Below are 12,853 nucleotides of genomic sequence, written 5' to 3'. Positions count from 1 at the left end.
TGCTCTACTTACAGCTAGACTGGATTAGTGTTACAGTGTTATTACAGTACTGCTGCTTTTGAAGAATGTCTGGAAACTTCAGCTAGTGAACAATGCAGCAGAGTTGACCAGAGCCGGAGCATGTAACTCCATTGTTGTACCTAATCCAATGCAATCCATGGAATTACCAATTTACAATGCAATCCATGCAAATCCAATCCATTTCAAGGCCCATGTCAAAGTGCTGGTTATCACCTTTAAAGCTCTATGCAGCTTAAGACCTGGATACTTAACAGACCGTCTCCTTCCACATTGACCTGTCTCTCCACTTGTCAGCCTTCCCCAGCCTGGTACCCTCCAAGTGTGTTGGACTGCAACTCCCATCATTCCCAGCCAGCAAGGCACCAGGTTAAATAGATATCCTTCTCCACATCCTGTTGCCATCAGAGAGGGCCTGTTCAAAGATAAACATCCTAGTTATGGAGCTGCCTGCCTTTTGAGATCTCTTTGGCTCCTACTATGGCTGTCAAAGATGAGTCCAAGCCCCTTGAGTTGTCTGACAGCTCCAATTCTGAATCAGAGTTGGAACAGCCAGATCAGAGCCCGGGGGAGGGACCTTCCCTAGAGCCTCAAGACACTGGGAGAGATTCTTTAAAAGGCCTTGACAAACAGATGGCCCAGGCTGAGTCGCTACCCCCTCCCTCCACTGTGAGAACTCAAGTTTCTGAGCAGGAAGAGGGGAATGACTTGAGAGATGGTAGGGTGCATTGCAAAGCAAAGCAGGAAAAGTTAGGAACAGGGCTCAAATGCTCTGCCAGGATAGCCACTCTTAGAAGCCAACGTAGGAGGGAGCCACCCTAACGGAGGGTCATCACTGCAAAGCAAGTTTGGCTGCAAAGTTCATGGCAAACTGCCAGCAACTTCACAACCCTCAGGTTAGTCTTCACAACCCTCTGGTTAGTCTTCCCTGATTAGAGATCACAGATTAGTTGTTTATGGCCTGAAGCAGTCTGAGAGCTTCCTTGAACCTGCATTTGTAGAAAAGCTAGTCTCTAGCAGAATAAAAATGTATTAGCCTGAAGTCTCTTTGTGGTGTTGATTGCAAAGGAGAAAGATGACTCAGTTCCTTACAATGGCATTTTGATGGCACCTTAAAACTTTATTTCAATCGGACTCTGGGTTGATTGATACTTGGATCTGGTTTTGCCCTTTGTTTCTCCATCTCTTCCTTAGAATATTTTATCTGCTACATTGCTTGCTGTTTGTGTGTGCGCGTTTTAATACTGTGGTATTTTTTTTTAACATTCGAGTTATAAGCTGCTTTGGGACATTCATGTGAGCTGGAAACACAGGGTATAAGTGCTTAAAATAAAATAAGTAATACATACATCGCCCAGAGTGGCTGGGTGACCAGCCAGATGGGCGATTAATAAATTTAATAATAAATAAATAAAATCACAAATGTATGCAGTATAAATAACCCTTATTTCATTTCCTTTTTTCTGTGCTTCTATAAGTGTTTTCATAGACCATGTCTGAAAACTGTTGATTTGTTTACCAGGAAGATTTGTAGGCTTCCCTTAGACTCACTGTGAAGGATTGTTGGTTTCACCCCAACAATCCTGCAAAGTAGGGCAGGCCCAACTTGGCCACAGATTTTCCCAAAAGTAACCCAGTAGCTTCCACCCAGGCAAATAGGCACTGTATTTACTGTAGTACTGAAGTTATTCAGGTAGACCACACCAACTGAAGGTTGGATAAAAGTTTATTAAAAGGAAAAGGGTAAAGAGGAAGGAATAGGGGAGAGGTGGTAGGTTGTACAGGAAATTACAAGCAAAGTACAGAACTCTAAACAAAACCAGAAATGCCAAACCCCAAGGCACACACTCCCAAGCGTAAAACAACGAAGCTAGCTAGTCTATCCCATACGTACCAAAGCATGGGCCTCCCAGGATAGCCATCGACCAGCAGCATGCCCTAGTACTGTCAGGGCCAGAAGAGACCACCGCCCCTTCCTTAGCCCTCTTTTTATTGCCCAGCCCTAGCAACTCCAGGCAGATTTGGAACACCTAACCCAAGCCCAGTCCCAGGACACCCCATTCCAACCTCCAAAGAGGCTGCATCTTCCCACTAGGCATGGCTGTTATTACTTTCCCAATTAGCCAGAGAAACCCATGGCCTTGAGCTGCCAGGCTGAGAAACAGCCCCAAACCCATCAACCTTCAGGTGGCTGCTGCATACGTGACTGCCCCAATGGCCTTAATGGTTCTTACTCTATTCTTGTCACTCACTTTCCCTGACAAGATTTGTTGCTTTCATTTTAAGTTTCTGCAAACTGGATCTGTTTGGCAGCTCTTGCAACAGCTGAAGGAAGTTTGTACCTACTGGGATTTGGAAGAACATTTTAAAGTTACAAGCAGCCACCCTGACATCAGCTCGTCAAACCCTGCCGTTAGCAGTATTTGAAAAATGATCTGTAGGGGAGTTGACTGACACATTACTTTTTGCCATTATCTTTGACTCTTACCTGCTTAACTGTCAGCATGTGATTCATGAACTCATCCTCCACCTTGCAGATCTGTTTTTCAACAAAGAAAATAATATGTAGTTTTAAAAGTCAGAAATAATGAACCATTTTGTCATCAGTTGGTGAATAGCTTCCCCTACAGTAGATTCTATAACACAGTCAGTGGTAAATGTGTACAGGAACAGACAGATATAAAGTACTGGAAAAATATTATGGAGTTCCAAAAACTAATAATATATCACTGTGTTCCAGTGATAACATTATGGGATAGGGGATTCCCCCTAGGGGGGGAAAGTAACCCCCAAAATAAATTGAATCTTAAATTACAATTATAATGTAGGCTGCAACATATGTCAATGTAAATTATATTGTAATAATGTAACTTACTTCTAAGTTTTCAATGCAGGAAAGTAAGCAGTCTCTTATGAGATCTATACGGTGCTAGTTAATATATTGACAAACAGTTTATAGCTGAGGTGAACAATGATGTAAAGTTTGGAGATGACACGAAATTATTCTAGATGATAAAATCACAAAAAGACTGTGAATGCACAAAAATTTGTTCCGATGGTTGACAAGTCAGAAAAGTCCACATTCTGCCAGGTTCCAGCACCCATTCTACCAGAAGTAGCATTTTTCAATCAAAAGTTAACAACTTTGATTGTTGTACGCACAACAACAACAATTATATATCCCTAGTAGATGAGAGCTGACAAACTGAAGCTAAATCCAAGTCAGACAGAGGTGCCACTGGTATGTCAGTCTAGCAGAGTGGTATTCAGCCTGTGCCAGATTGGATCACACTCTTCCACAGGGTCCATATTTACAGTCTGGGATACTCCTTGATCTAGCTTTGCTGAAGTATGCTCAGGTAACACCAGTGGCTCACAGGACTTTAGTTGTATGCCAGTTGTGTCCTTTCTTAGAGAGAGATAACCAGTCCACAATAATCTAAGCTGGATTACTGTAATGCAGCCTTCCCCAACTGATGGCCCTCCAGATGTTTTGGATTTCAGTTCCAGTCACCCCAGCCAGCATGGCCAATGATCATAAATACTGGGAATTGTCATCCAAAACATCTGGAAGGCACTAGGTTGGGGGGAGGCTGCTGTAATGTGTGGTATGTGGTTCAGGCCTTGAAGACTGTCCAGCAATTGTAGCTAGTTCAAAATGTGGGAAGTTGTTAACAGTGACTGGTTGTTGTAAACATAGTATTCTGGTGCTTAAAGAGCTTCACTGGCTACCAGTCAGCCTCCAGGCCCAATTAAAGGTGCTGGTTTTTGCCTTGAAAGTTCTAAACTGCCTAGGACTTGCAGTATCTGAAGAGCAACCTTCTCCTGTAGTGAAAAAGAGGAATAAAAGCAAGATATATGTTTTGAAATATAAAATAAATAGTGTGCACTTAAAGATAATAGAAGTGATTCTTTCAGTTAACTGAAGGGCTGCTGCTTCAACAAAGGAAAGGATAAAAGAGGTATCACAAGTTCAGTGAATGGCAGCACCATGTCACACAGTGACAATATATTCTTCTCTTGTCCTTGGTGCTAGAGAAGAAAGCATTATCCATTCCTGTTCAAGGCTACAGCAATGACTGTTTGATTTAGAACATGAGAATTGCTATTGGACTGGTTTCCTTTCAGTCATACCCTGGATGCCGTGAGTCAAAGGACTCCTCTGGTTTTCTTTAATCTTAAAGACAGTAGAGGGGAAAAAGGGTTTCCCTCACCACACAGATTTGTTACAAAATTTGTTACAAAATATTCCACTCCATAGTTCTGAGCTATTAGTCTCCCAATCGGCTGGATGAGTAACTGACTTAGAAGTAGCCTGACCAGTCAGACTTCAGCAGTCATATCTTGGTCAGTTTTCTCCTACAAAGGCCATCTTCATTATAACTTTAGTGAATAGTTCTGATTTTTTAAAAAAATGAAATATTGAACCATAGGAAAGAAGGAAAACTGTCTCTGAGCAAATGTAATAATCTAATCACATTTTGCACTGATTAGTGAACTTCAGTGCAAGATGTGATTAGATTATTATGCATAGTGTTAGTCCTACGTAGATTAGACCCACTAAAATGAATGGGATCTGAGTTAGTCATGACTAACGTAAGTTCCATTCATTTCAGTGGGTCAACTCTAAGTAGGATTGACATAGGATTGACTACCCTAGGTTTGCTCTGAATCACTGAACTCAACTACCTGTCCATTTATCCATTTACCAAATTGCCCTAATTTTACTATTCACTGGATTCACATTGTTATAGAAATTTCAGTTGTAGTATGTCTGTTATCTAGGGATGTACGAAAGTCACTTACCTTTTTGCAGCTTGGCTTCGTGGTGGGGGGGAGGCGCTTCGCTTCTCCCCCCGAAGTTCAGGCGAGGGGGGGGGAGGCATCCCGCCTCGCCCGGCTGAAATTCAGGCTGAATTTCTGCCTGAATTTCCCACCAGAAGATGTCTGTAAGGACCTAATAGAAACAGTAAGATTTGCAAAAGAATTGCCCAAGTTAAAGCATCACAGCTGGAAAGCTGAGCAGTCCTTGCTTTTATCTGTCCAAGAATCTAAAAGAGGTGTAAGGTTACACCTTCCCCTTTTAAACTAATGAAGAGACAGAGAGCCTTTGCTAACATCCCATTTTTATTGCCCAAAGCTTTTTGTTTGGATCCATTATTGTTTGGATTTTTGAGAGGCACTCTGCACATGGATTAGAACTTTAGACTGTTAGAGACTTGCCATGAACAGTACTGTGAGGCTTGTCATAGCCATAAACTCCGGTTGTTGTAGATTGTGTGTTTGTTTGTGATCAGTTCAGTGCACAGTTTGATTTGTAACTTCAACACTCAGATAAAAAGCTGTATTTCCAAGGCTTTGAGAGATTCACAGACTACAAAGAAAACAGCCTTCAAAAAGTTCAAAGAGAAACTACGAAAGTTAGTTTCCATTTAGAAAAAAGGGAGCCAATAAATTGTCTTAAAAAGTGAGAGAGGAAAATTCCCCCCCTTCTCCTGTGGCATCTCTAAGCCCAGCTGTGCTTCTAAAGCCTGAGAAAGTTCCTGCCCCACGTGTTCCAGCTCTTTCTCAAAATCTGAACTGTCTGGACACTCTATATGCTCAGAGGCAAGCCTGACACTCTGTCAAAATTCATAAAGTGTGGAGTTGCCGATGCAAAAATGGTGGCTTAAAACTTTTTGCATATATAAAAATGCCTTTCCCTTGATCTTAATGGGCCCTGGCTGTGCAGCCAGAAGAACAGTATGATTGCTAGATCTGCTCCACCATGCCCTACAATGAAAAAAATGTTTTTCAGTCATGCTGTTAGATTTCAATAGTGTAAAGCAGAAAAGGCAAGGAAAAAAAAGAAAAGAGAAAGGACGTTGGCAAAAAGACTGCCCAAAGCGAAAGGGGAAGAAGAGGGGGGCGATGGTGGCCATAAAAGGAAAGAGGACCAGCCGTGGGTGTCCTTGCTTCAATATTCAAATGACCTTCTTCTGGCCACCCAGACAGAGGACTCATGTGCTAAAGCTACTATCTCCCTCTTGCAAGAATTGAACTTGAAAGGCTATAAAGTGTCAAGAGAAAAGGCTCAGATTTGCCAGACCCATGTCACCTTCTTGGGCTACCTGATTCGAAAGGGAACCAGAGACCTGAGCACTGCTCGGTTGGACGTCACACAGAAGACACAGGGGCCTAAAGACCCTCGAGAGTTACGAGCCTTCCTTGGGCTCACCGGGTTTTGTACAATGTGGATACCTGATTATGGAGGGAAAGCAAAGCCCCTGTATGAAGCTTTGACAAAAGAAAATATCATCCACTGAAAATGGACAAATAAAATGGAAAAGGCTTTTCTTGAACTGAAGCAAGCCTTAGTGTCACCACCCGCTCTGACCTTACCAGATCCCAACAAACCGTACCGGCTTTATGTATATGAAAATAAAGGAGTGGCATCGGGAGTTTTAACCCAAAAGACAGGTCCTTCCTAGAGACCTGTAGGATACTACTTGAAGACTCTGGATCCAACCGCAAAGGGATGGCCTGCTTGCTTAAGGGCCGTGGCAGCAACTGCGCTTTTATCCGAAGCCAGTCACGCTATGAGATCTCCCTGCTTTCAAGCCTAGGCCTCATCCTGCCACCTTGCTCCCTAAGCCAGATCTAAATTGTCATGACTGTTTAAAAATTTTGAGTCAGGTGACTCTGATCAGGCCTGACCTCACTGATTCCTTGTTACCAAAGCCAAACCTTGAGGTGTTTGTAGATACACAAGATGTGCAGTAGTTACTCTTGAAAAAGCGCATGGAAAGAGTGCCAATCCCGAAGAAAGAAGAGGCAATGCTTTGGCAGATAAGGCTGCAAAAGAAGCCGCACAAATGAAAAGTGAGGAGGTGCATTATGAAAGAGCCCTAATCCCATATTTGAGTACAGATTTGGTTCCAATCTACTCTCCAGCTGAGCATGAGAGAGCTCTTGAATACAAGGCAAAGCAAACTAAAGATAGTCCCAAGAGGCAAAGCGTTCATATCCAAGCCTCTTTTGAGCTTTATAGTGAGAGACTTGCACCAGGCTACACATCTAAGAAAAATTGCAATAGAAGATCTACTCGTGAGACACAGTGTAGCCCCTAAATTAAAATGGCCACAGGCCTTGCCAATTGCTGTAACTTGAATACAGTACACCCCCAGGGAAAGTATTAAATTGACACCCTTTAAATGTTATATGGATGCCCACCTCAGATGTTACCTATGGCTGATAGCTTAAATATAAACTTAAAAGTAAGGGCTTTAAAAATCCAAGAATATGTTACTGCCTTGCAGTCTGTTTTGACTTGTCTTCACAGGTTCGCAGCACCAGCTGGTCCAGGGACTACAGAAGCAGGCAAGCTCCCAGAGAGCGAGCGAACAGAGCGAGCGAACAGGGGGAGCAAACAGGAGTTGGCCAGGGGAGTTGCAGTGGTTGAAGAGACAAAGGAGACAAAGGAGACAGAGGCTAAGAGGTAAGTGGGTTGCAGGAAGCCCAGGGCGCTGCCCTTTATCCTTCTGACTGGCTGTGAGCTCACCAGGAGCTTCTGAGAGCTCCAACTGAATTGGAGGGGTGCGGCCTGAGTACTCCCAGCAGCTGACTGGGCGGGAAGCTTCAGTCTGTTTCCCGCCTCCCAGCTGAGCAGAGCAGAGCAGAGCAAGCTGCTCCAGCTGGTCCAGGGACTACAGAAGCAGGCAAGCTCCCAGAGAGTAAGTGACCAGAGTGAGAGGAAAGGGGGAGCAAACAGGAGTTGGCCAGGGGAGTTCGGCAGGGGAGGTCAAGGGGGAGGCCCCTAACATTTTTTTTTTTTTAACTAACTTTTTCCCATTTATTTGTCTTGTAACACACACTTCCACACCAGTGGGACTCTGCTTTTAACCTCTACTGAGTAGAGGAGCAGGCACAGGCTAGTCTAGAACAATCACAAAGCTAGACACAAAAAGGGAAACGGGGCTATGGAAGGACAAGACTCTCCAGTGGTGGTGACCTGCAAGGTGTGTGCCATGTTTGTTTTCTTGCCTGAGAACAACATGGCCTACACCTGCAACAAGTGCAAGTTGATCACGCTGCTGGAGGAAAAAGTAAGTGGACTGGAGCGGCGACTGTCAACCCTCCGGGGAATAAGAGAACACGAAGAGTTCTTGGACAGAATGGGGGAACTACAGCAGCAAAGGGCAGACCAGAAGCTTGAAGAGCAACAGCAAGATGAGGCAGAAGTGGGAAATGCTGAGGAGAAGAAAAATGGAGTAGAGGATACTCCTTGGAAAACGGTGACAGTTAGGAGAAGAAAAACTAGACGCCACTCTGCACCAGTGGAAGCGGTGGAGCTGTGGAACCGATTCCAGGTACTTGCAGATGAGACTGGAGGACAGCCTGCAGAGGAAGAATCACAGGGGAACCTGCATGAGAGTGAGCAAGAGGCTAAAGGTCAGTCAAACAGAGGCGATGAAACCCAGGCCTACAAGAAGAAGAAGAGAAGAGTGGTAGTAGTGGGAGACTCCTTGCTGCGTGGGATCGAGACCCAAGTATGTCGCGAAGACCCGTGGACTCGCCAGGTATGTTGTCTCCCGGGAGGACAGATTAGAGACGTGACTGAAAGGTTGCCTGCACTCATAAAGCCCACTGACAGGTATCCCTTTCTTCTCATCCATGTGGGAACAAATGATACCGCCAAGCGGAGCTACGAAGAGATCACGTCAGACTTTGAAGCTTTGGGAAGGAAACTCAAGAACTTTGGGGCCCAGATAGTTTTCTCATCCATCCTTCCAGTAGTTAGAAGAGGGATAGAAAGGGAACGAAAAATACTCCGGGTGAATGACTGGCTACGAAGGTGGTGCCGACGAGAGAGATTTGGATTCTGGGACCACGGGCTATACTTCCTGGAAGATGGACTGTTGGCTAGGGATGGGTTGCACCTCACAAAGGCTGGGAAGAATGTGTTTGGCCACAGCATGAAGAACTTCATCAGGAGGGCTTTAAACTGAATCCTACGGGGAAGGGAGATGTAATGTTGGGGGTAACAATGGACGTAGGCGCATGCACTGCAATGGAGAGAACAGCGCTGATAGCGCCCAATAATAGTCTTCAGACACATGTAGGAAGAAAGCCAGACTATGAAGCACATGGTCTTCGATGTCTATATACTAATGCCCAGAGTATGGGAAACAAACAGAACGAACTTGAACTCTTAATACAGGAGGGAAATTATGACTTGATAGGTATAACTGAGACTTGGTGGGATGACTCTCATGACTGGAATACAGCAGTTGAAGGATATAACTTGTTCAAAAAGAACAGGAGGAACAGAAAGGGAGGCGGGGTTGCACTGTATGTGAAAAATACATATCTCTGCATAATATCAGAAATACAGGAGGAGGAGCTTGGTAGCCCCATCGAGAGCATCTGGGTTGAAATAAATGGAGCAAAGAATAAAAGGAACCTGGTGGTCGGAGTCTACTACCGGCCACCCAATCAAGGAGAAGCCAAGGATGAAACTTTTGAAAAGCAAATAGCCAATGTTTTAAGGAAGCATGATGTAGTAGTAATGGGGGACTTCAATTTCCCCGATATTTGTTGGGAGACAAATTCTGCAAAACATGGCCCCTCCAGGAAATTCCTGACTTGTGTGGCGGATAACTTCCTCCTACAGAAAGTAGAGGAAGGAACTAGAGGATCGGCTATCCTTGACTTGATCCTAACCAACAGAGATGACTTAGTGGATAAAGTAGCAGTTACAGGAACTCTGGGGGAAAGCGACCATGTTGTACTTGAGTTCTTGGTTCTAAGGGAAGCAAAAGCCGAGTGTACTCAAACGCGTACCCTGGATTTTAGGAAAGCTGATTTTAATAAACTCAGAACAATGATCAGTAAGGTCCCATGGCAAACAATGCTAGCGAGAAAAGGAGTCCAAGATGGGTGGGAACTTTTAAAAAAGGAAATTCTCAAGGCACAATCACAAACAATTCCAACAAGAAGAAAAGGTGGAAGACAACAGAAGAAGCCAATGTGGCTTCACAAAAAGCTTAGGGATGACCTGAAAACAAAAAAGGACACATATAGGAAGTGGAAAGAAGGCCAAGTAACAAAGGAAGAGTACAGGCAGGTAGCACAGAATTGCAGGGATGGCGTCAGGAAGGCTAAAGCGGAGAACGAGGTGAGGTTAGCGAGGGATGCTAAAAACAAAAAGGCTTTCTTCAGCTACGTGCATAGTAAAAGGCAGAGGAAAGAAATGGTTGTTCAGCTTTTAAATAAGGATGGCAAAATGATAACAGATGACAAAGAAAAGGCAGAGGTGCTCAATTCCTACTTTGGCTCAGTCTTCTCCCAAAAGAGGGTCTATGACCCCCCTGGCAAAGGCGAAGTACAGGCTGAAGGGGCAGGATTGCAGCTTGAGATCGACAGGCATATGGTCAAGGAACACCTCATTACTTTGAATGAGTTCAAATCTCCAGGGCCAGATGAACTGCATCCTAGAGTAATAAAGGAACTGGCAGAAGAACTCTCAGAACCGCTGTCTATTCTCTTTGAGAAATCATGGAGGACCGGGGAAGTGCCAGATGACTGGAGGAGGGCTAACGTTGTCCCTATCTTCAAAAAGGGTAAAAAGGAGGAACCTGGGAACTACAGACCAGTCAGTCTGACATCAATCCCTGGGAAAATTCTGGAGCAGATCATAAAGCAATCCATCTGGAAGCACCTTGACAACAATGCCGTGATTACTCGAAGCCAACATGGATTTGTCAAAAACAAGTCCTGCCAGACAAATCTGATCTCATTTTTTGATCAAGTCACCTCCCTTGTAGACCGTGGGAATGCTGTAGACATCATATACCTCGACTTCAGCAAAGCTTTCGACAAAGTGCCCCATGATATCCTGATGAGCAAACTTGCTCGAAGTGGGCTAGATGAAACAACGATCCGGTGGATCCACAGTTGGCTACAGGATCGGACTCAAAGAGTGCTTATCAATGGGACCTTCTCAAGCTGGGGAGAGGTAACGAGTGGGGTACCGCAGGGCTCAGTCCTGGGCCCAGTGCTCTTCCACATTTGTATTAATGACTTGGAGGAGGAGGTGCAGGGAATGCTGATCAAATTTGCGGATGACACAAAATTGGGAGGGATAGCTAATACTTTGGAAGACAGAAACAAAATTCAAAGTGATCTGGATAGACTGGAGTGCTGGGCAGAAAACAACAGAATGGCATTTAATAGGGACAAATGCCAAGTTCTGCACCTAGGAAAAAGAAACCAAATGCACAGTTACAAGATCGGGGATACGTGGCTCAACCACACTACGAGCGAGAAGGATCTTGGAATTGTCGTCGATCACAAGCTGAATATGAGCCACCAAATGTGATGTGGCTGCAAAAAAGGCAAATGCTATTTTGGGCTGCATTAATAGAAGCATCGCTTCCAAATCCCGGGAAGTACTAGTTCCCCTCTACTCAGCACTGGTTAGGCCTCATCTGGAGTACTGTGTCCAGTTCTGGGCACCACACTTTAAGAAGGATGCAGACAAGCTGGAGAGGGTTCAAAGGAGGGCAACAAAGATGATCAGGGGACTGGAAACAAAGCCCTATGAAGAGAGACTGAAAGAACTGGGCATGTTTAGCCTTGAGAAGAGAAGACTGAGGGGAGATATGATAGCACTCTTCAAGTACTTGAAAGGTTGTCACAGAGAAGAAGGCCAGGATCTCTTCTTGATCATCCCAGAGTGCAGGACACGGAATAATGGGCTCAAGTTACAGGAAGCCAGATTCCGGTTGAACATCAGGAAAAACTTCCTGAGTGTCAGAGCAATACGGCAATGGAACCAATTACCTGGGGAGGTGGTGGGCTCTCCCACACTGGAGGCCTTTAAGACGAGGCTGGACAGCCATTTGTCAGGGATGCTCTGACTTGGATTCCTGCATTGAGCAGGGGGTTGGACTCGATGGCCTTGTAGGCCCCTTCCAACCCTACTATTCTATGATTCTATGATTCTACCATACCAATCCTTGCCTTTAGATGCTCCATTGCATAATTTCAGTCCTGGTGATTAGGTGCTGATCCAGTCCTGGAAAGATGAACCACTTACTGAAAAATGAAAGGGTCCATTCCAGGTTCTACTCACCACTCACACGGCTATAAAAGTCGCTGGAAGAAAGAAGTGGATCCATCACACCTGCATAAAAGCATCACCAGAGAGGGTGCACCAGAGAGGGTCACATCGGAAGCTGACCCACCTGAAGGCCACCATTAAAGTAGCAAACCACTAGAGAGATGGGGCAACTTATAAAACAAATGAGTAAAAACTGTGATGACACTGTAATAATTGGAAAACAACTGTCACATTCAGAACCAAACAGGGTAGGGGGTGAGCTAGTTATGAGATTGCTTACCCTGGGTTCATACCCAGAAATCATTGCAGAAAAAGCATCCTAGGCCTCACTTGCCGTTTAGAAGAGACCACCAATGCTACAGCCATAATGGTAAGGGCTATGCAATCTGAAATTGAAGATCTCAGCCAGCTAGTGGCCCAGTATCAGTTTGTTTTAAATTATCTCTTAGCACGCCAAGGTGGCTTCTGCACCCTAGTGAAGCAACAGTGTAAAGTAAAGTTCCATGATTTAAACAAAACCATAGAAGATGAAATCGCCAAACTACAAGATATGATTGGACAGAATTATTCAGGAGCAAGTGATCCTTGGTTATGGTTGACTTCCTGGCTCCCTGATTTTGCATGGTTAAAACAACTTGTAATTGGCGCAGTTCTGTTTGTTATGATACTATTGATGATGGTTTGTGCCTTTAAGTGTGTAATCCACTGCTGGACCAAGGAGAGGTATGGGAT

General features: G+C 44.5%; 1 long non-coding RNA gene across 1 annotated transcript; it reads right to left on the bottom strand.

Annotated features, from left to right (window-relative positions):
- Nucleotides 1-367: 367 nt before the first annotated feature.
- LOC146340118 (uncharacterized) lies at nt 368-4,905 on the bottom strand. The gene is made up of 3 exons (XR_014784475.1): nt 4,825-4,905; nt 2,507-2,557; nt 368-433 (listed from the first exon to the last, which is right to left on the bottom strand). It is a non-coding gene; the product is annotated as an uncharacterized LOC146340118 (long non-coding RNA).
- Between the last annotated feature and the right edge of the window lie 7,948 nt (nt 4,906-12,853).

This window comes from Heloderma suspectum, chromosome 7 (assembly GCF_057233095.1).
Source record: "Heloderma suspectum isolate Gila_16-S chromosome 7, 16-S_ref, whole genome shotgun sequence".
Taxonomy (NCBI): Eukaryota; Metazoa; Chordata; class Lepidosauria; order Squamata; family Helodermatidae; genus Heloderma; species Heloderma suspectum.
Note: the sequence above shows the minus strand (reverse complement) of the source record. Positions and strands in the feature narration are given on the sequence as shown.